The sequence below is a fragment of the Diplotaxodon limnothrissa genome, linkage group LG16 (genome assembly GCF_057381915.1).
Source record: "Diplotaxodon limnothrissa isolate DT_005_m linkage group LG16, D_limnothrissa_male_GT1.1, whole genome shotgun sequence".
In the NCBI taxonomy this organism is placed as follows: Eukaryota; Metazoa; Chordata; class Actinopteri; order Cichliformes; family Cichlidae; genus Diplotaxodon; species Diplotaxodon limnothrissa.
The window spans coordinates 40006246-40028705 of record NC_140611.1 but is presented as its reverse complement, the minus strand read 5'-3'; the positions used below and the strand labels follow the sequence as shown (position 1 = coordinate 40028705).

Below are 22460 nucleotides of genomic sequence, written 5' to 3'. Positions count from 1 at the left end.
AGAGAAGACTAGAGGTGAGACATGACCATTACTGAATATTAAAAATAATAAATGACAGTTTATAATTTTCATAAACTATTTATTTACCACATCAATAAACAGCATGCCAGGGCAAAATATTTTTTCTAACATGGCAACCTTTTATAAGTGAAAGGAGACAGAAAGACAGGTGATAAAGAATAAAACTTAACTGAGTTTTTGATGGCATTTTACACAAAGTACTTGTACAGTATCTGGAAAATGTGGGAAAATACTGGCATCATGTACAGTACTTTTTTCTGAAGAAATTATGTTGGGACCCTGAAAAAAACGTACTACGTACAATAATGGATTTCTATAAATTTGACATCAGATGAAAACTTTGGTTGTAAGATTCGGATAATTATTTGTTAAAAGCGAGACATTTTAAATGAGAATAAGAAAGAAAAGTATATCTTTGTGCCCCCCCTTCCCTGTTAATGCCCTGCCTGGGCCCCTGGCAACACTTTTCTAGATCCGCCCCTGCACAGTTACCAGCTGTCAGCTACTTAGAAAAGGATCCTGGTGTTATTAGTCTCTCAGAAACAGTTCAATCTGACAGCGTAAAGACAGAATAACTCCAGCTTTTTGTCTTTTTTTTTATTGTAGCTGAAGACAAATCACGTTTATTTTCAGCTCAATACGAAACGGTAATATTAATTCTGAATACCAGAGGATTCCGTTTTTTAGGGGACGGTTGGCAACTCTACTAAGTAACCATATGAATAAAATAAAGTTCACCAGTAACATCATAGCACCCACCCAACTGTATAGAAACTCCGTCATGCTAGCTAGTACACAGTACAAGTTACTGTAAGAGTCAGAATCCTCTAAACTGCTTCTCAGGAGACGTCCTCCTCCTGCAGTTGAGCAGACTCCAGTATCAGCTTTTTTAACCTATCCTATTACGTCACTTCAGAAATCTTGTTTTCCCCTCATCACGGTCCAAACGCATACATCCCAGCAGCCCACGAAAATAATCCGAAAACTCATTCATCTGATAGTCCAGTTTGTAGGAAACACACAAGCTCTGCCATAATAAAGTCCTCCATCAGACTCTGTTTTGAGAAGTTTGTGTGTTTAGGTTTAAGAAGTAAGACGTCGTCTTGGACAGCAGCACAGCTTCTTGAATGTCCTCTACCTGCTGCCTGCTGAAGGCTTCTGGATGTCACCATTAGCAGCCTGGGAAACACGACTCTCACTGCATCTGTAATCACACAAGCAGAAAACATCAGTTTATAGTGTTAATGTGACCAGCAGCCTTTAGTGTGTCTGGTGTACGCTGCTCAGAAAATGTTACAAAATAGAGGAGCAGTTCAACATCAAGTCAGTGAAACTTTGGGATATTGATCTGATTAGTTCAGTATCAGAGGTGTTAATCAGGTTCAGCTGCTTTGGTGTTAATGAAACTAACAACAGGTGCAACAAGGACACATCCCCCAAAACAGTTTCACAGGCGGAGGACGCTCACGTCTCCCGCCTCTTATGTCTTAGTCTTACAATATCAGAGCCTTGAGACGAGCGCTGTTGTCACAAATAACTGAACTGAACACTGTGTGTCTATCACAGCCATTTCCATAGAACAAGATTTAATGTGATGTTAATTTATTTTGTTTAGGTTTTTACCTTTTTTTACTCATTTTCACTTTTAGCTGTGATTGTTTTTTTGTTCAGTCATTTGTGTGTTTCTTGTCTTATTTCCCAGTGGTAAAGCACCTTACCTTCTTTCGGTTCCCAATTTTGAATTGTTCCATATCTGAGGCATGATCCCAGGTTTTCTGGTTTTCTTTTCCTCTTGACCATCTTCAGCGCTGACAAACTCATGGGCTTTAAAACCTTTAATGGTCAGCTTGTAAAAACTGCTCCTTCTTTAAGGAGGAACACATAAACTACTATGTGAAACACAATTTCTTGTGAATGTCAAACTGAGAAGCAGAGAACCAATCAGAGTGTTTTTAGCTGTGATGTTGGTGCTGCACTGCTGGTTAGCTCAGCTTGATAGTGCCTTTGAACCCAGAGGATGCTGAAAGGTTCCCGGTTCAGTATGCTCTCTGTTTTAGTTTCATGTTAGAATTTTAGCCTGTTATTAACTTTTCCACACTTTTAGAATTGACAGAGTTTGTGGCTCAGTGTTTTCCTTTCTTTGTTTTTCTTTGTTGTGGGGTTTTGTGGATTTGGGGGAAGGCATGTTAGCAGGCAGTGAGAGAGAAGGAAAGACAGAAGTGTGGACATGAGAGCAGGAAGTTAAAGCATGTAGGGACTATGAGTTGTACAGATAGAGGGGAAGTAAGAGCAGGATCATTGGAGGTGGATTCAAACTGTTGTGCCGCGGTGTCAACAGGAAGACCAGTGGAGGATGGGCAATCGTTTGTGTTTGTGAGCAGTGGAGGTGAAGAGAGGGTCAGACGGGATCATGAGTTTGAAATCAAATAGTTGATGCTGAATGTTGTCAGTGGCCCACAGGTTGGGTGTCAGTTAGAAGACAAAGAGGAAGTGATAGAGAGAGTTCCCAGGAGGCAAGAGTGATGACTGGAGCCGATTTACCAGAAGTTAACTAGTGTTGTAAATATGGTTCTGTTTGTGTGTTTCACTTCACTCTGTGTCAGTTTCAGTGTGAGTGAAACACCGATCTTATGTCTAAGTGTCACTCTGGGAGATTTCAGCCGCTCACGTTCTGTTGGTTAAATGTGAAATGTCACGTGTTTGTTGGTAAATACAAAGATGTGAGACTCGCTGTCTGATAGGAAGACAAACCAAAAGCCGAGCAAACTGGCGTGACGACCAGAGCTGGTTGTAACACTCCCACCAGTTATGTGGCAGGAAATTCAAGGTCAAACAAGTTTTTCTACCACAGAAAATGACTTTTCTTTCTCGAGTAAACTCTGGTACTCTCCAGTGTTTAACACCATTGGACATTTCATTGACTCACCAGTCACCAAGAAGAATCACATCAGTCTTACACACTGAGTAATCGTGAGTAGAAGGCTTTCAAACTGTCGAATCAGCTCTTTTACGTGCCCCGCTGACACGCTCGGAGTGGATACAGCACCCACTGGTGTCTGTGTGGTGAGTGTGTGCAGCAGTGTTGCTTCTTACCGGTGAGGCATACCATGGTTAGTGTAGGCAGCGTTTGATTTTCTCAGTTTGGAAAAACCCGAGGTATCCCAATGCAAGAATGGCGAGGACCACGATGCCGACGAGCAGCCCCACGATCATCGGCGTCCTGTTCACGTGTTCTGAGAAAACAGACGCAGTGAGTTTACTGCTGCAGCTTTAAAACCTTCAGCTGATTCAAAAGCAGCGGAGTCGTTTACATCTGTGTCTCTGGTTGGAGTCGGAGCGCGTTAAAGGAACGTTACACCAAGAAGAGCAGCTTACCTGATGCAGGGATGACCTCACACTGGATGCAGCTGCGTGGTTCCACGAGGTCCCCGTGGACCGTATAGGCCACCTGAACACAGTACCGCTGCCCCTCCTCCAGGTCTTCAATGGTCATGGAGGCTATGGTGTCTTCATACTCCTGACAATATGAAATTAGAAGATATTTACTTGATATTTACTTTGCTTGGGCTCCTGTTGTAATTTTAAAATGTTGACTCTCTGAGCGATTCCAGTTGTTAAACATGCAGGTTTAGTTTTTGCTGCTGATGTCTGAAATAATAATTTAACCAAAACAATTAAAAGTAAGTGGACAAACTAACTGAATTATATATATATATATATATATATATATATATATATAGTTTTTAATGTGGCTGAAAATCTCTTGCAGTCAGTAACAGCCTGAAGTGGCGGACACATGACTCTCTGGCTTCAGTTTAGTTCTAAAAATGAAGGCGCAGGATTCATCTGGACACGAAACTGCTTCTCAGTCACTTTGAGTCTCTGAAAATGGGAACTGTGTAAAAATAGCTGTAATTCTGAAACAGTTTGTGCAGACTGTCTGTTGGTGCAGAGGCAAACTGTCCAAATATGCTTGGACCTGCCTGCACACACTGACAGACACATGTGCACATCTTTCTTTAAAAAAATAATAAAAATATCAGATATATTCTGAGCAGTGACACGTGCTGTAACATCAGGTGAGCATAAACACCTGGAGGAATCACTCCGTGGTCTCACCTGCAGAGGACTCTCTCCCTCTCTGCCAAAGTAAATCATGTGCTTGGCATTGCTGTCGTGTTCCTTCGCCAGCTCGTGGTCATCGTTAAGGAATACGGTGAGTGATCCAGGCCGGGTCAAAATGCTTAACGGAGGCGTGCAGACGTCACCTGGAAGAGCAGAGCGAGCGTCAGCACAGCAGCAGCTCGTGGTTCACACTGTGGTCAGGATGGTTAACACCTCGAGTCTCACAGCTTCACCCACAGACAGCGCTGACACATATCTGAGGGTTCTCACCGTATCTGCTGCAGGCGTTAACACCCTCAGATCTCAGCCCCCGTCTCTCGGCCCGCACACGCAGCGTCACGCAGCTGTTCTCGGGCGAGTCGTTAGTGTCGCGCGGCCCAACCGCTGATATGTTGCAGGAATGGAAAGGCGTCTGGATGCAGGCTGGAAGAGCTTCCCATTTATCAGAGTTAAATCTGAGGATGAGGAACAGAAACGAGTCAGAGAAAACATCTGCTCAGCGTTCTCTCCATGAAATCCCTGCAGCGGGTGGAGAACTGCAGCACAGCAGACAACTGTCCATCAGCAACATATTTAATAATAAGAACAGTGCAGTAAAGTTGCTGCTGGTACATGTGCTAGTAATTTATCAATATATTAATTTGCTCTGTGTTACAGAAACATGGTTACAGCGGGATGAACACAATGCACCTCAAAGGTCTTGACAACACTTCACTTGTTCTACAATTTTTCATGTTACAGCTTTATTCCAAAATTCATTTTTCATCCTTGCGACAGGAATGACAGATCACATAGTTCGCTCACTCGGTCGCAGCTTTCCAGCTGCAGCCCCACACACAACCACAACCTCAGGTGCCGGCACGCTCTTATTCATGGGAGGCGTTATGAGCTAATGGAGGTCCGGTGTGTCTCAGCCTCCCCTGCAGCCGTGCCCAGGCCACACCCAACCTAGGTCGGGCAGCCATCCAGCCTAGCCCAATCGGCCATGGCCATGTGCATCCGTGGCCCATGGACTAGCGGCAGGGATGAGTTGTGTCCGGGGCCGACCGAGTGTGTCCAGCGACGGCGCAGCAGTCGAGGAGGTAAGCCGCGTCTCACATGCAGCTTGGCAGGCCGCCGGCAGGCTAGACCACAAACGCTGACCTCTGGTGTAAACAATCCAGGTTCAGACGGTGCTGGCCTCTGCCGAGGACGCCGCTTGGACCAGACAGCACGGTGACCTCTGACATGAATGTGGCAGGTTCAGATGGCGCGCAGACCTCCAACTCAGCCTGGGCAGGTCCCTGTTCTGGGCGACCTCTGGCTCGGCATGAGCTGGTCCAGATAGCACGCAGACCGCTGGCTTGCAAAACAGGTCCCTCTCGTGCATGGACATCTGCAACACCATGGGGGTCGTCTCCCTCCCCAATGCGGTCTAGGAACGCCGGTCAGGCTGGCGGCGGTGTCCGTCAGGAACCAACCAAGCTTCCAGACTCAATATCAGTTGCATCTGGAGCTCGGAACGGTCCTGCAGCCGTTCCAACTGGCGGCGAGACACCACCACCTGCTCCCTTCACGTAGCTGCAAGCTCAACCACCATTCGGGCCAGCGTGTCCATTGGCTGGCCCAGTCGAGGTTCCGCCATGCCACCTCCCGGGTTTCAGCACCACTGTGACGGACCCGACCATGTAGTTCGCTCTTTACACACTTTTCTTTATTCAGGTGCTCCTTCTTACACACAACCACAACCTCAGGTCCCAGCACACTCTTTTACTCACGGGAGGCGTGACGAGCTAATGGAGTTCCGGTGTGTCTTAGCCTCCCCTGCAGCCGCGCCCAAGCCACACCCCTCCACAATCCTACGACAACTTTGGATCTTTTACGGAAGAGTGACTTCTGTCTGATCACTCCACCATGCAGATTGGTGGGATGCTGCACAAATTGTAGTCCTTTCTCCACAAAGCAACACTGGAGCGATATCAGAGTGACCAACATTCTTGGTCATCTACCTAAATAAGGCTCTTCTACCCCAATTGCTCAGATTGACTGGGGACAGACCTACATGGAACTCCAGTCACCCCAGTGTGTGAAGAGGATTCCCCAGTAACGAATCGATTCAACTCAATTCAATTTTGTTTATATAGCAACAAATGACAACAACATTTGCCTCAAGGTGCTTTATATTGTAAAGTAAAGACCCTACAATAATACCCTGCGCTTTGGCATCAGTGGGAAGGAAAAACTCCCCTTTAACAGGAAGAAACCTCCAGCAGAGCCAGGGTCATTGTCAGGACTTCCTGATAATAATGACTTACAGTCGTCCAGCCTGGAAGTAATAAATGCATGAACTAGTTTTTCAGCGTCACTCTGAGACAGGATATTTCTAATTTTAGAGATCGTGAATGACCACGGCAGACCCGGTGACATTAACATGCTTTGCAGCATGCTTTATTAGTACACACACGATGCCGTTCACAATACACACAGAGATGCAGCTCTCCCGCTGCCAGCCCAACAACAACCCACCACAGGACCCAGTACAATATTTAAGTCAGCAGGGCGTGAAGTGCTTCGAGAAACTGGTCCGACATCACATCATGTCCTGCATGCCACCCACACTCAACCTGCTCCAGTTTGCACACAGAACTAACAGATCTACTGAAGATGCCATTGTTACAACGCTCCACACCACCATCTCTCACCTGGAACAACAGCGATGTGACACCAGGCTGCTCTTTGTTGACTTTGGCTCTGGTTTTAATACCATACTCCCGGTGAGACTAACAGTAAAACTGCTGGATATCGGACTTCCTTCTACCACCTCCTGCTAGATCAGAGACTTCCTGTCAGACCGTGTACAGAGTTAGAGTGGGGCCTCATCTTCCCTCAGCCCTCAGCCTTAACATCGGCTCTCCACAAGACTGTGTACTGAGCCCCCTACTGTAAACTCTGTACACACATGACTGTGTTAGTTCCCACCCAGACAACGCAGTCATCAAGTTTGCAGATGATACCACCGTGGTGGGGCTCATCTCTGGGGAGACAGCGTACAGAGCTGAGGTTCAGAGGCTGTCAGATTGGTGTGCCGACAACAACCTGGACCTCAAAACCACCAAGACAACAGAGCTGGTAGTCGACTTCAGAAGGAGGAAGTCTGAGCTGCAGCCTGTCAGCATCAATGGGGAGTGCGTGGAAAGGGTGTCCAGTTTCAAGTTCCTGGGTGTGCACATAGACACAGACCTCCAATGGTGCTCAAACACCTCGGCTGTTGTAAAGAAGACCCAACAGTGTCTCCACTTTCTGACAATCCTCAGAAAAATGGACCTGAAGAAGGAGCTTCTACTGCTGCTCCATTGAAAGTGTGCTGACATCCTGCATCTGTACAGTAGTGACACCTGAGAATGCTGTTTGTTTCAGCTCCGCCTTCAATACAGTCCAACCCCACAAACTGGTTAATAAACTAAGCAACTTAGGACTCAGCAGCTCACTGTGCAGCTGGATATTGGACTTCCTGAGCGTTAGACCCCATAACGTCAGGATGGGAGAGCACACCTCCTCCACCCTCATTCTGAACGTAGGCGTCCCACAGGGGTGTGTCCTCAGCCCCCTCTTATACACACTTTTCTATCTGTGTGTGGTTCTCCAGCTGCACCATAGCACACAGAAAGACAAAAAAAAATCACTGGACTTCCTCCCTGACCTGTACAGCACTCGCTGTCTCAAGAGGGCATGCAGCATCCTACGGGACTGCACACACCCAGGACACCGGGCGTTCAAGCTGCTGCCATCTGGCAGGAGAGTCAGGCTGCTGAGGGTCCAGACAAACTGACTCAAGGACAGCTTTTACAACAGGGCACCAGCTTTTTCGTCATCATCAGGTGACGTCTTCAGTCTCAGCTGACTGCAGGTTTCAATCTTATAAACAGGACATTTGCATAATGACTGAAACCAGCCCACTGAAGGAACAATGGGCTGGGAGGTCAGTTCCTTAATCTTAATTATGCAAATTCTCAAGATTATTGATCAACAAACACTGATCAATGGCCATGAGTCCCATTCACAGAGAGTTGGGGAATGGCTGCAATCACAGCATTGTAAGATGGTGACAGATGTACCCTTGTCCCCTTTTCGAGGTTGTGCTCAGCCGGGCCCCATGGACTAAGGTTCGGTCACCAGATGCTTGCCCTCGGGCACCCTCCCCTGGCCTGGCTCCAGGGCGGGGCCCCGGTAACCCTATCCTGGGCAGGGTAAACTGTTCCCTTGGTGATATTCTCATACGGGTCTTCTGAATCGCTCTTTGGCCCTTTCTCAACTCTCAAGTAAGCAAGTCCACGCTCCCGTGCGTTCCCGGCGAGTCTGGACTTGTCGAGAACGCACTGGAGAATGGACTCACGATTTGTACAATTGTACAATTTATTTTTTGAAGATGCAACACTCAGGAACAAATAAAACACTGAAATAAACCAAACATTAACATTTCGAAGTGATCTAAGTGACTTATATATCATGTTTAACCTCAATAGCGAAATCTCTATTTATAAAAATAAGGTACATGTATGCCTTAATAAAAACAAACAGGTGAGATTTTAGAACGCGTTTATTTTTGTTTTTGTTTTAGTGGACACTCAAAAGTTGCAATAGACAGCTGCTGGGGTTTGAAAGAGAACTGAACAAATATTTCTGGAGCTTCATCAGGTGATGGCCTCCAGCTCGCACTGCAACAGTTTGCAGCAGAGTGCGAAACGCTGGGAATGAGAATCAGCACCTTTAAATCTGAGGCCATGGTTCTCAGCCGGAAAAGGGTGGAGTGCTCACTCCGGGTCAGGGATAAGTTCCTGCCCCAAGCGGAGGAGTTTAAGTATCTCGGGGTCTTGTTCACGAGTGATGGGAGAAGGGAGCGGGAGATCGACAGACGGATTGGTGCTGTGGGAGAGCTGAGTGTAAAAGCGAAGTTCTCAATTTACCAGTCGATCTAGGCCCCTGCCCTTGCCTACGGCCACGAGCTGTGGGTAGTGACTGAAAGAACAAGATCGCTGATACAAGCGGCGGAAATGAGCTTCCTCCGAAGGGTGGCTGGCCTCTCCCTTAGAGATAGGGTGAGGAGTTCGGCCATTCGGGAGGGGCTCAGAGTAGAGCCGCTGCTGCTCCACATCGAAAGGAGCCAGTTGAGGTGGTTCGGGCAGCTGACAAGGATGCCCCCTGGGCGCCTCCTGGGTGAAGTGTTCTGGGCATGTCCCACCGGAGGAGGCCCCGGAGCAGACCCAGGACACGCTGGAGAGATTATATCTCTCGGCTGGACAGCATTGAATTCATACAGTAAACGTGCTTCCTGTAGGCCGGGGATTTCCAACTCAGTTTACACTTCGATCCTTGCAGGCCTGACAAGTGAAACAACCCTTTCAGTCAGTGTGAAGTGCAGTTTCAAAGTACATCTCAATTGTTCCACATGATAAAGAATTGCTGCTGTATCTAATGAAAGAAATCTATCAGCACGACTACACAGTGGAACCCCGAGTTACGAATACCCCGTTTCACGAAAAATTTAAGTTACGAAGGCACTGAACGGCAATATTTCTGCCCGTGTTACGGCAAAATGCCCAAGTAACAAAATGCCATCCGAATCATGTGACAACCCCTTGGCTTCCGTACTTGCGCTTCGCTGTTCCACTTGAATGACGTATTGTTGTTCTAGTTAGCAATTAGCCTGTAGCCTATATCGTTCAGCATCGCCTCACTCAAAACGCGCAATGGGTGCTTTGACTTACGAAAGCTTTCGACTTACGAAAGACCCTCGGGAACGGATTAATTTCCTAAGTCGGGGTTCCACTGTATTGGTTTAAATAGTAAGAAAGAAATGTGTCAGGCTAAAGTACAAGTTGTGGTAGCTGGTCTGCTAGATTAGATTAGATTAGATAGAACTTTATTAATCCCTCGGGTGGGTTCCTCTGGGAAATTCGATTTCCAAAAAAGCACAGCACCGACAGAAGTTACAGAGTTACAGAATATTATATATATATATACACACACACACACACACACACACATATATATAAATACAGAGACAATATAAATCAGAATCAGAATCAGAATCAGAAAGGGTTTTATTGCCAAATGTTGAGCAGGTTTACAACATTAGGAAATTGCTGCGGTGCTTCAGTGCAAACATACTGTCATAAAAATATAAAAATAAGAATAAGAATTAAAAGTGCTAAGTGGATAGATAAATAAAATATACGAAGGGGATAAATAGAATAAATAGGAATAAAAAATAAAAATACAAGTGAATTGCACATTTCAAGTATTGAGTCTATTGCTAGTAATCAGACCTGGTTACTGGCCTTGTTTGAACCTGAATCTGACTGAGATGCTGTGGCATCAAAGAGGCAGTTCATTCTCGAAAACCCTCGAATGTGGCTGAATGACATCAACTGTCCAAAGATGAGTGGGTCAGCGCTGCTTGATTGCAGCAGTTGCTGCAAAGGGTGGCCCAACCAGTTACTAGGTTTTAGCAACAATCCCTTTTTCACACAGGGCCATGTAGGGTTGGAGTTTTTCCCTTAATAATAAACACCTTCATTTAGAAACTGCATTTTGTCTTATCTTTGCCTGATATTTAAATTTGTTTAATGATCTGAAAAACACAGCTGTATGCCCTCCTTCACATTTCCAAAGCTGCCTGCTGGGCAGGATCGTACTTTTTCTGTTCTAATTTGAAGCTATATAAATAAAACCGCATTGAATAACAGCTGCAGACTCATTCTCAGTCAATGATCTGATTTATCGATAAACCGACGAACCTCTGAAACTGTTCAAAAACAGAAGTGGTTATGTGGCACAGTCGGCCTTCCACTTTCTGTTTGAATGGATTTTATTCTCAGTTTTACTTTTATTTCTTGTTATTAGCTTTCTTTTTCTTTTTCTTTTTTTAACCTATGTTTATCTTTACTGTAGTTTATTTAATTCAAATTATTATTCAAATGGTACGTTCTGGGCTCCTTTTATTTTAAAAATATTTCTATTTAATTTCTTTCTGTAGTTTTTAGCTTATTAAAATGTTTTATTTAACCCATCCAGTTTGTTTGTTTGTTTGTTGTTTTGTCTTCTGTAAAAGTGATGACCTAAATCCAGAAAATGATATCTTCAGTATAGTTTGGAGCATGAGATGAAATTCTTTCGTTCATTTTAATTATCACTAAAGGAAAAGGAAGCTCCACCTTAAAACAGAGCACCTTCCCTGGCTGTGAGGGCTCACCTGCGGTAATTCACAGTGTAGGTAACGTCCGGCTCCCCTGGAGTCCACGTCAGCTGACCCTTCTCCACCTGGACGTTCTGTGGAGGCGGCGGCGCCTGAGACGCGACTGCAAAGGTGAAGAAAGCAAACCAGAGAAATCCCTGCATAATCCAGATTATTGTTATTCATGTGATCACGGCCTCAGATGATTTATTAAAGAGACAGCAGGAACCATCGACGCCACGACGCCTGAGCTCAGAGGGACAAAGATTCAAAAACGAGGAATAACATCTGTCTGCTGCACACGGCACGTTTTTAAAAACTGAACAGATGTGAACCTGATGTTTGTGGTGACGTCATTTATTCACTTTCATGTCTGTTTTCTGATTGGACAGATCAGTTATTTATTGCCTGAGAGTGTCAGAGTCAAAAGTGTTTACAGTGAACAGATGAATGAACATTTATTGCATCAGTAATAATGAAGGTTAAACATGTTTACAGGCTGATTTAAACAAACACAGAAGTGATGATTATAACCTGAAATAAACTCTTTGAAAGCCTCACAGATCCTTTCCTGTCATGTCAGGAGCTTTGGACATTTATAGCCCACTTCCATGTTTCACAGGAACCTTTAACCCTCCAGCAGCTGCGACTGTTTCACCTTTTTAACCTGAAACAGTCGCAGCAAACAGAAAAAGGACATTTTCTCATGTTAGACGCGCTGAACTGACCTATCAGGAATAACCTACTGCTGACTCTGTTATACCATTAAATGAGTCACCGTCAGCTGAAGAAATGAAAGTAAGCTTTAAAGTGTGACTCAGGAGCAAAAATAATCGATTTACATAATTAAAGGACAAAATCACACACAGGATGTTGCTTCATCTGTGGTTAGTGTGCCGTTGGCGGCGGCTCCTTACCCCAGGTGAAGGTGTGGAAGCAGAGCAGGATCAGCAGCATGGTGACGGCGAGAATGAGAAGCTGAGCACTGTTTCAGCTGTGTGTGTGTGTGTGTGTGTGCGCGCTCAGGAAGCACAGACAGCTCAGATGTCATGTGACCCGACTGAGGTTTTGGGATGTTTGACCACAGTTTCCACAGGAGGTGGAGCTTGCTAAGCTAGAAATTACAAAAAGAAAGAACTTAAATTAAAAATTTTAAAATATTAAATGACAGAGCTTAAAAAGTACAGATCTAAGTTAAATAAAATAATTAGTTAAAGCATTTAAATAAACATTCCTAAGCATTCACAGACATTACTGCAGTTTAACTAATTAGTGTTTGTTATGAGGCTTCAGGGATCGAAAGACTGCATCTGCATGGCAATGAATATATCTAAGCTGCCTTCTGAACAGTCTCACAGATGTAATATTATCTACAGCTACTCTTAGTACCATTGATGTTAAGTTAGACTCTTTTTCTCCAATTGATCTTTCTGAGTTAACTTCAATAATTACTTCCTCCAAACCATCAACGTGTCTTTTAGACCCCATTCCTACAAAACTGCTCAAAGAAGTCCTGCCATTAATTAATTCTTCGATCTTAAATATGATCAACCTATCTCTAATGATCGGCTATGTACCACAGGCCTTCAAGCTGGCTGTAGTTAAACCTTTACTCAAAAAGCATCTCTAGACCCAGCAGTCTTAGCTAATTATAGGCCAATCTCCAACCTTCCTTTCATATCAAACATCCTTGAAAGAGTAGTTGTCAAACAGCTAACAGATCATCTGCAGAGGTTTATTTGAAGAGTTTCAGTCAGGTTTCAGAGCTCATCACAGCACAGAAACAGCTTTAGTGAAGGTTACAAATGATCTTCTTATGGCCTCTGACAGTGGACTCATCTCTGTGCTTGTCCTGCTAGACCTCAGTGCAGCATTCGATACTGTCGACCATAATATCCTATTAGAGCGATTAGAACATGCTGTAGGTATTACAGGTACTGCACTGCAGTGGTTTGTATCATATCTATCTAATAGACTCCAGTTTGTGCATGTAAATGGAGAGTCCTCTTCACACACTGAGGTTAATTATGGAGTTCCACAGGGTGAACATGATTTATTGATGTACAGAGTCATGTTTGACCCCCTGGAGTCTAGACTCTGCTGGTGGAGATAGAGACGGAGGCTTGAATGGAGCCTGAGTGAGCAGGGAGAGGCCATGATGGGAGGAGGTGGGTTGCACAAAGGAGTCTGTGAGACAGAGTGAACGTTGACTGGCCTGAATAAGGCCGGCAGATAATTGGACTAAAAAAAAAAAGCGCAAAGGCCACGAGATGAAGGATGTATTTGGTCATACATGATGAGCACAGCAGGAGACGGAGCTTTCTGGAGCATTTTGATAACAGAGCCGATCCATATCCCAGATCCAGAAGGCTGGGAATGAATCCTGGGAAAGCTCACTAACATTTGTGCTTCCTTCATCGTTGTGATCGCCTCACTCTTCCCAGGGTTAACCCAGGGCATTTGTGCTGTGTGCATCTATTTGAGCAGTGTATGGATCAGCATGTTACAGACCCCAGAGAGAAGCCTCCTTTACCATCAGCACCTTAAATGTTGACGGGACCTTAATTCCCACAGGAGCATCAGGACAATCACACTTAATCTGAGGCATCCCAGCACATCTGAGGGCCTTTTTGCATTTGCTTCTTTCACTGAGCAGCTCATCATGTAAAGCTCCATAACTGCGGTACCATTAGCTGGACAGGGAGGATCACGAAAGACATAAAGAAGAACCAATAATCAAACTGGAACAAGGCGGTGGATCCCGCTGACGTGATGGAAACCTTCTTCCTTGAGTTAAAGTCAGGATTCTCAGTGCCATGACTCATATTTAATCAAATCTCTGCTTAAAGTTTAACTCTGATACAGACTTTATAAATCAGGTTATTTTTTGCATCAATAAATCATTGGGCTGAAACATTTTCACTGCAAGATGGCACTAAGAGACAAACAGTCTGCCCAGCTCCCTCCATCAGAGGGCGCCATTGATCTGTACACTTCCCTCCGACTGGTAGTTGTTACATGCGCTGTGTTCAGAGCCATGGTGGCTTAAGTATTCTTCATAACAGCACCGAGCAGTTACACATCAATCAATCAACTAATCAAAGCTTTATTTGTCACAAGCAGGTTGCCCTGCCGTGAAATGGGACCACCCCCGACCTTACACACATAACACAGACATCACATGGGGTTACAAGTCGGAGATCGGTAGCGTTGCACTGAAAACACTGAAATGTACATAACAACGGGAAGGTACAAGAGGAAAAAAAGAGACCTCCACTCATGCTGTGCTTCCATGGTAGGACAGCACGAGAGCAGGAAACAAAAAAAGTCCTCTGCACAAAAAAGCACATGAATGTCCACAGCACAACATCGTGAAGACATGACAAGCCACAGGGTTGGGTGGGGGATGAGGAGTAATCCCAGGCAACACAGCAGCCATCCTGCAACGGCGCCGTCTCTAGCGCGGGCCCAGACCCGCCTCGTGTTCCCAGGAGGCAACAAGCATCGAAGGCGTTGGAAAGGGAGGGGGGATGAGTGAGTGCTTATCAGTGTAAGTGTATGTGTGTGCGTGTCCATAGTTCAGCTGAGACAGTGTCCTTCACCCTATCAGGCTAAGTAAACAGTCCTCCAGCCAACCCAGGTGGCCTTGCATGGGATGGGAAGAATAGTCATCACACAGTCGTTATCAGCGAGTGATTGTTCGGCTGGCGCCGTGGTGGTGTCTGCATTACGATGTTGATTTTGTTGATTTTTCATGCGAGCAGCCCAGGAGAACGTCAAGCTGCTCTTTAACACTCTGATGCTGGCCTCTCAATCTCCCGTCGGAGAGCCGCGAGCCTCCCCATGATGGTATCAAACTTCTGTTCCATGGTGTTGTCATTCTTTTGATTCTGAGACCTCACAACTGCAGTGATCCGTTCCGCGATGTTTTCCAACTGTCGCTCAAGGGTCTCATTCTGAGCAGGCCTCTCTCTGATGTATCCCCCCATACGCTCAATGTTGTTGTTTTGAGTCTTCACGGCAGCTGTAAGCATCTCCAAGGTGTTACCCATGCTGCGTTCGTTGTGAGAGGTCGCACCTCGTCCCATCACTTCGATTCCATCGGGCAGCCTTGGGGGGGTTTGAACAGCCGGTTCCGCTGTCTTAATTCTCCGATAAGCCAGGGCCAAGCCAGCTCCGATCAGCAAGAACCCTGTTATCATGGTTCCAAATAGGTAGATATCTTCAGCGTCCTCGATCGACAGTCCCGCCAGGCACACAACCCTCCATTCCTGCCACCTGTCCATCGTGTATCTGGCAGGGAAAGTCCCTCCAGGGCACTCAGGCTCTCCTGAGCCCAGACTTCTCATTGAGAAAAGGGTGTCAATAACATTCAGAGACCAGTTGATCAAATCCATAATTCTCTTTTAGGTTTTAGAGAACGACAGTGAGAGACTGTTCGAGGGAAAGTAACACACACAAGACAAGACAAGGACACAAGAGGCTAAGCAGGGAAGATAAGGGTGAGGAGGAGAGGAGAAAAAGTGCGACCGCCTTTGCTGAGAGCCAAAACGAGATGTCCAACATGACCAACGACCTGTGTGAACCTCTGAGCTGCTCACTCTGAAAGACCAGAGGAAGCTTAGACGTTCTGCTTCACAAACTCAAGGCTGAGAGAGAAGCTACCTCAACAAGACCCAACAAAGAGATGCATGAATCCCTGTAATAATTCACAGTCACATCCCTTAAACCACATGAGTCATACGCTAGAAACAAAATGGTATTCTAAGGTCTAAGACTTTCCAAAAAAGAAGCAAAGTTAGGACAACTTACTGTCCTCTGAGGAAAACAGGAACAAACCCAGGTTTCCTTTCAGCTCTGAAGCCAGACAGGCAAGCAGAGTCCTTACCACTGTCCTCCCAACCTGTCCATGAATAACAGTTTTCCACAATAACTGGGCATTGTGATGTGATCGTACAGTCACACATTCAGGTGGCTTAAACACATGGAGAGGAGATTCAAAAATCCCTCCTTCAGTCATATCTGAGTTTTTACTTCTATGTTCTAAAACCGTGCCAGCCTGTGCAGAAAGTATAATCCACAATGTAGATGCTTCCCTTTGGTACTATTACTAGAAAACCTGATACTGATTGCTACGCAGAGGATACTCAATTACAGTTATGTGTGAAATCACATGACACATAGATGGCTACCCCTCCCTGAGCAGGACAGAGTTTTCTTGTTGGAGGTCAGGTTTAGGGTTCCTGCCAATTATGTACCTGGTATTTAAGAAGCAAACTCAGTCTGATGGAGAAGTCTGGGTTCAATAGTCAACAGTACTTGTCTGACCGCACTGTGCCATGGTGTGGGGGTGTTTTGCAGTAGCTGGGCTCAGCCTCTCAGATCCAGTGAAAGGAACTCTCAATGCTTCAGCATAAGAAGACTTTATGGACAATTTCATGCTCCCAAATTTGTGGGAACAGTTTGGGGATGTCCTCTTCCTGTTCCAACATGACTGCACACCAGCACAGAGTCCTGACAGAACGGATGGATGGATGATGGGTATATGGGATGATGAATGGATGGATGGATGCCTAGGTTGATGGATGGACCTTTGGAATGAATTAGCCAGGCCTTCTCGTCCAACATCAGGGTGACCAATCCTGTACCTGTGGAAAGACTTCCTAGAAGATTTGCAGCTGTTATCGCTGCAAGAGGGGGGCTGACATCATATTAAACCTATGGATGGATTAAGAATGGGAATGCCACTCAAGCTGATATCCGTGTGAAGCCAGCTGAGCCAATCCTTTTGTCAATATACTGAACAAAAGCACAGAAGCTAAACTAGTGATATCAGGTAACGTTGCTAAGCAGGAGAGGACGGCAAAACAAACAGAGGCGTTGACTGACTCAAGCCCAGAAGCCCTAAACAAACACCAAAAGCATCAAAGCCTGAGACCATAAGCACGCAAACAAAGGAGCTAAATCCATACTTCAAAGAATGACCGGAGAACTACAGGCACAGGTTCATAATCAGAAAGACTGGAGGTGACAGCAAGGCACACAGGAAAACCAGAAAATGAAGAAAAACAGGATAAAACTACAAAAATCTGACAAAAAGTCAAAAACATCAAAGACAATTAAAACCTGAACCACATTTAAATCTGGTTCTTTCAATGACTACCGCCCAGTAGCACTCACCCCCATCATCACTAAGTGCTTAGAGCGACTGGTCCTAGCACACTTCAAATCCTGTCTCCCCCCCACCCTGGACCCCCACCAATTCGCATACCGCCAGAACAGGAGCACAGAGGATGCAGTCTCCATCGCACTGCACTCTGTCCTCTCACACCTGGACAACAACAACACCTACGTCAGAATGCTGTTTATAGACTTCAGTTCAGCATTCAATACAATCCACCCCTCACAACTCATCAGGAAACTGACAGACCTGGGCATCAGCTCCCTCATCTGCAAATGGTTACTGGACTTCCTGACCAACCGCCCCCAACATGTCCGGCTGGATAACCACTGCTCATCTACCATCACAATGAACACCGGTGTACCACAAGGCTGTGTGATGAGCCCTTTCCTCTACTCCCTCTTCACCCACGACTGCAGACCTGCTGATGGTTCCAACACCATCATTAAGTTTGCAGATGACACCACGGTGATTGGCCTCATCAGTGACAACGATGAGGCCGCCTACAGGGAGGAGGTGGATCGTCTGGCTGAGTGGTGCGACACAAACAACCTGCTGCTTAACACCGAGAAGACCAAGGAGCTCATCGTGGACTACAGGAGGAATGCTGACCCACATCCACCCATCCACATTAAGGGGACGGCTGTGGAGCGTGTGAGCAGCTTCAAGTTCCTGGGAGTCCACATCTCCGAGGATCTCACCTGGACGACCAACTGCTCCAAGCTGGTCAAGAAGGCTCATCAGCGCCTCTTCTTCTTGAGGACTCTGAGGAAGAACCACCTGTCCTCAGACATCCTGGTGAACCTCTATCGCTGCACCATCGAGAGCATCCTGACCAACTGTATAACAGTCTGGTACGGGAACTGCTCTGCCTCGGACCGGAAGGCGTTGCAGAGGGTCGTGAAAACTGCCCAGCGCATCGCCGGAGCACCACTTCCTGCCATAAAAGACATCTACAGGAAGCGGTGTCTGAAAAGGGCTGGGAAAATCATCAGAGACCCCAGTCACCCATCACATGGACTCTTCACCCTCCTGCCCTCTGGGAGGCGCCACAGGAGCCTCCGGACTAAGACCACCAGGTACCGGAACAGCTTCTTCCCCACAGCTGTCAGACTCCTGAACTCTGCCTCCTGACATCTGACCCACGTTAAACTCATGGACTGAACATACACACACCCACAATGGACAACTGTACCCTCAAACACAATAATAACATGGACTGAACCACCACTCACAACCACTAGCACTTTATATAGCCTCTGTAGAAACTATCTACACCCTCACTTATCTTAACTGCACTACTGTATAGCTCTGTGTAAATAATCATTCTGTACATTTGATAATTTTTAACCCTACAACTGTTTACAACTTGCATAGTTCCCATTTCTGTATAGCTGTATATCCCAGATTCTGTAAAGTTATTTATTTCATATTCTGTATAGTTTTTCATATTTATATCCTGTTCATATCCTGTACATAGCTTGTACTCACTACAGCCTGTACATACTTATAGAATATTCACAACATACTTCATACCGTGTACATTATAACATACCATAATAGACCTATTTCTGCAATATACTCACATATCTATATTATTGCTAATATATATTGTAATATATCTATATCACTAAAGCACTTCTGGATGGATGCAAACTGCATTTCGTTGCCCTGTACCTGTGCATGTGCAATGACAATAAAGTTGAATTCTATTCTATTCTATTCTAAAATCAGCAGGTTTTCAACCCAATCACTTCCTGTATGAGGAGTAACAGGACCCCAGGTCAAAAAGATATCTGGAATATTTGGAAATGAGAAACAGGGAGAAGAAAGCTTCAGGCGGGAGAACAGAGGACTGATTAAGAGAATAAACAGAAATCAAATATCAGCTGTTTATCAGCTCCCACCACATGTTTGGAACGGTTTTGGTTCTTGGCCCCGCTGCGACCCTTTGTTGGTCGTGCTCGGAGCGATTTCATTTTCTGTCTGACTCGGGGAAGTGACGGGGAATACCAGCTGAGAGCAGGGAGAGGGAGCAGCTGTGAATCACGAGGCTCGACCGCCGCTCTCCGCTGGGCGCCACGGAGCGCACTCACAGCACAGTGACTGTCTCACCTGTCTGTGCACGGCAACATCACAGAACATCTCTCAGCTTATATGGAAGTACGACAGATTATTGAAACCTCAGTCTCTCTCCACCACCATCACAAGTACATAAAAGATGGCCCTCGCTCCCGTCTCATCTCCCATTAGCTTGTTTTATTTGGATGAAAGCTCAGAGCTGAGGAGGCATCAGCCAATGCTAGTGCTGGTCACGGGCACGCCTCTAATATTTGGTAAACGTTCCTCAGAAAGGCACGCCTCAGCGTCGTCAGCAGGCTTCTGGCATAATTCTGGTTCAATTCACCTCAGGCTGCACGGACTACTTTTTCAGGTCTGTCCCATGTACTCCATACATTCCTGACAGAACAAGAGCAGTTCAAACACATATCACATCAAACACAGAGAAAGACTCAGCTCAGACTTGTTGGACGGTCTGTTAACCAAACGTATAGTGATGGGTCGTTCGCGAACGAAATGGCTCTTAGAGCCGGCTCTTTGACGTGAACGACGCGAGCCGGTTCCTTATCGCGAGCCGTCACGTGGGGTTTTTTTTTTTTTTTTTTCTTTCTCTCAGCCTCTCTCGCGCACTTTTTTTCCGCTTCACTCTGCACGCCAGCCTTGTGCTTTACGCTGGGCAGAGGGGGGAGGGGCGGTAGTTACACTCAGTAGCACAGGAACAGAGCCAGAGAGAGAGAAAGAGAGGCAGGGACAACAACATTAGAAAGGTATAGTAATCATCCACAACTATTTTCAGTTGCAGATGATAAAGGATTGAGAAAGTTTATTCATGCAGGTCCATATGACAGAGAATATGCATGTTCTTTTAGTTTTCATATTATAATTTATATTTAATTGTGTTGTGGTTTGCAGTGTTTTGTGTTCTTTTCACTTTAAATTTGTGAAAGGAAAAAGCTGAAAATTTAAATAGTTAAAACTTGAAATGTGAATAGTTGATTTTTGTATTATATGATTTATTTATTACATTTTATGTGGAGTGAATAAATAAAAGTATATTTACGGTGGCCCCTAGAGACAAAGCACGTACAAACTTCAAATCACGTACGAACTCTGAAGCATGTACAAACTCCAAAACACGTAAAAACACGTACAAACTCCAAAACACGTAAAAACTCCAAAACACGTAAAAACACGTACAAACTCCGAAGCACATAAAAACTCAGAAGCATATAAAAACTCAGAAGCATATAAAAACTCAGAAGCATATAAAAACTCAAAACACGTACAAAAGACAACAGAAGTGCTCCAGGATGCTGGGCGCAGTGTTGAGCCTTTGTTATCTTGTGGCTACACAAGCCAGCAAGTACCAACGACCGGATTTGGTGTGTGGTAATAACAGGTAAATGAACTTTTTTTTAAATTATTTGAATATATATATATGAGTGCCTGTGTATAAATACACAAACAATACACACATGCTTTCAATTGTGTAATTTAAGTGATCTAGTAGCTCTGCTTTGGAAGTTCAGTTCATGCTAGAAATGTGTTTTGGAGTTTGTACGTGTTTTGTCTCTAGGGGCCACCGCATATATTTATATATAAACATATATAAATAAAACCACTTGTTTTTATGTTAGTAATTCCTTTTGTGCATAATTTTATATTATTGTTAATAATAAATTAATTAAAGCAACAAAACAACCTGAAGAGCCGGTTCGGAGCCGAAAGAGCCGGCTCTTTTTAGTGAGCCGAACCGAAAGAGCCGGATCTCTAAAAAGAGCCGGAAATCCCATCACTACAAACGTAGAGTCTGTGGGGACTGACACACTGCTGGAGCCTCTGCTGGACGTCAGAGGAACTGCAGGTTGCAGCTCCATGTTCGCCGAAAGTGTCGTCCAGTCTCCTTCAGGCAACCTTTGGCACTGACTCAGGGAGAATAGGAAACTCAGGCGCACAGCAGCATTTGCCAGTAACTGAGAGAAAATTAGCCCAGATTATTCCCAGATATGTCTGCTGTCTGAAATCATCACAGTCAACTTTCAGCCGTTAAATCTGTAGAGCACGCCACCATTTCTGCAGATGTAGACCTCTCTGCATTGAATCATATCTGTTATTAACCTCTGTCTCTCTTCCACAGCATGTCTTTAGCCTGTCTTCCTTCTCTCAAACAATCACAGCAGATGGCCCCGTCCCTGCCTGGTCCTGCTGGAGGTTTCTTCCTGTTAAAAGGGAGTTTTTCTTTCCCACTGTCGCCAAAGTGCTCATAGGGGGTCATATGATTGTTGGGTTTTTGTCTGTATGTATTATTGTACGATCTACTGTATGATATAAAGCACCTTGAGACGACTGTTGTTGCAATTTGGCGCTGTATAAAACTAATTGAACTCCCCAAGGTCATTGTTGGGAAAGCTACAAGATCAACCATCCTTTTTCCATGTGACAGTGTGAGCAAATAAACACAGAATTAGAAGTGGTTCATCTTGGAGGGATTTAGTAGCTGAACTTTACATGAATCATGTTTCCTGTTCTCAGGTCATTTCACCCGAGGAAAGTGCAGCTTTGGTCGAGCTTTCACGTACCTGTCCAACATTTCTGCCACGGGAACAGAACTGGCTGCAGTTTATCAGCGACACTCAAGCTTTTCTTCATGACGTGGAAAAAACCAAAGAAAAGCTCTGCAGCAGAGCAAACGCCTGTCACGTGAAAAATCACTCGTTTCATGTTTTTGCACTGTTGGGCAACAGTGTACCATAGAAACGCAGGGGCGTGAGTTTGAGTCCGCACAGAGGCTCTTTGCTGCTGTAAACATGGGAGTTTATGGGGACTGACTCACTGCTGCCTCTGCTGGACGTCACAGGA

The 22460-nt window shown here is 45.2% G+C and overlaps 1 pseudogene across 1 annotated transcript; it reads right to left on the bottom strand.

Annotated features, from left to right (window-relative positions):
• Positions 1–1155: 1155 nt before the first annotated feature.
• Positions 1156–12316, bottom strand: LOC146616702 (uncharacterized; annotated as a pseudogene). Its single transcript, XR_014906949.1, has 8 exons — positions 12277–12316; positions 11378–11483; positions 4417–4601; positions 4141–4289; positions 3397–3538; positions 3128–3254; positions 1740–1883; positions 1156–1225 (listed from the first exon to the last, which is right to left on the bottom strand). The product of XR_014906949.1 is annotated as an uncharacterized LOC146616702 (transcript).
• Between the last annotated feature and the right edge of the window lie 10144 nt (positions 12317–22460).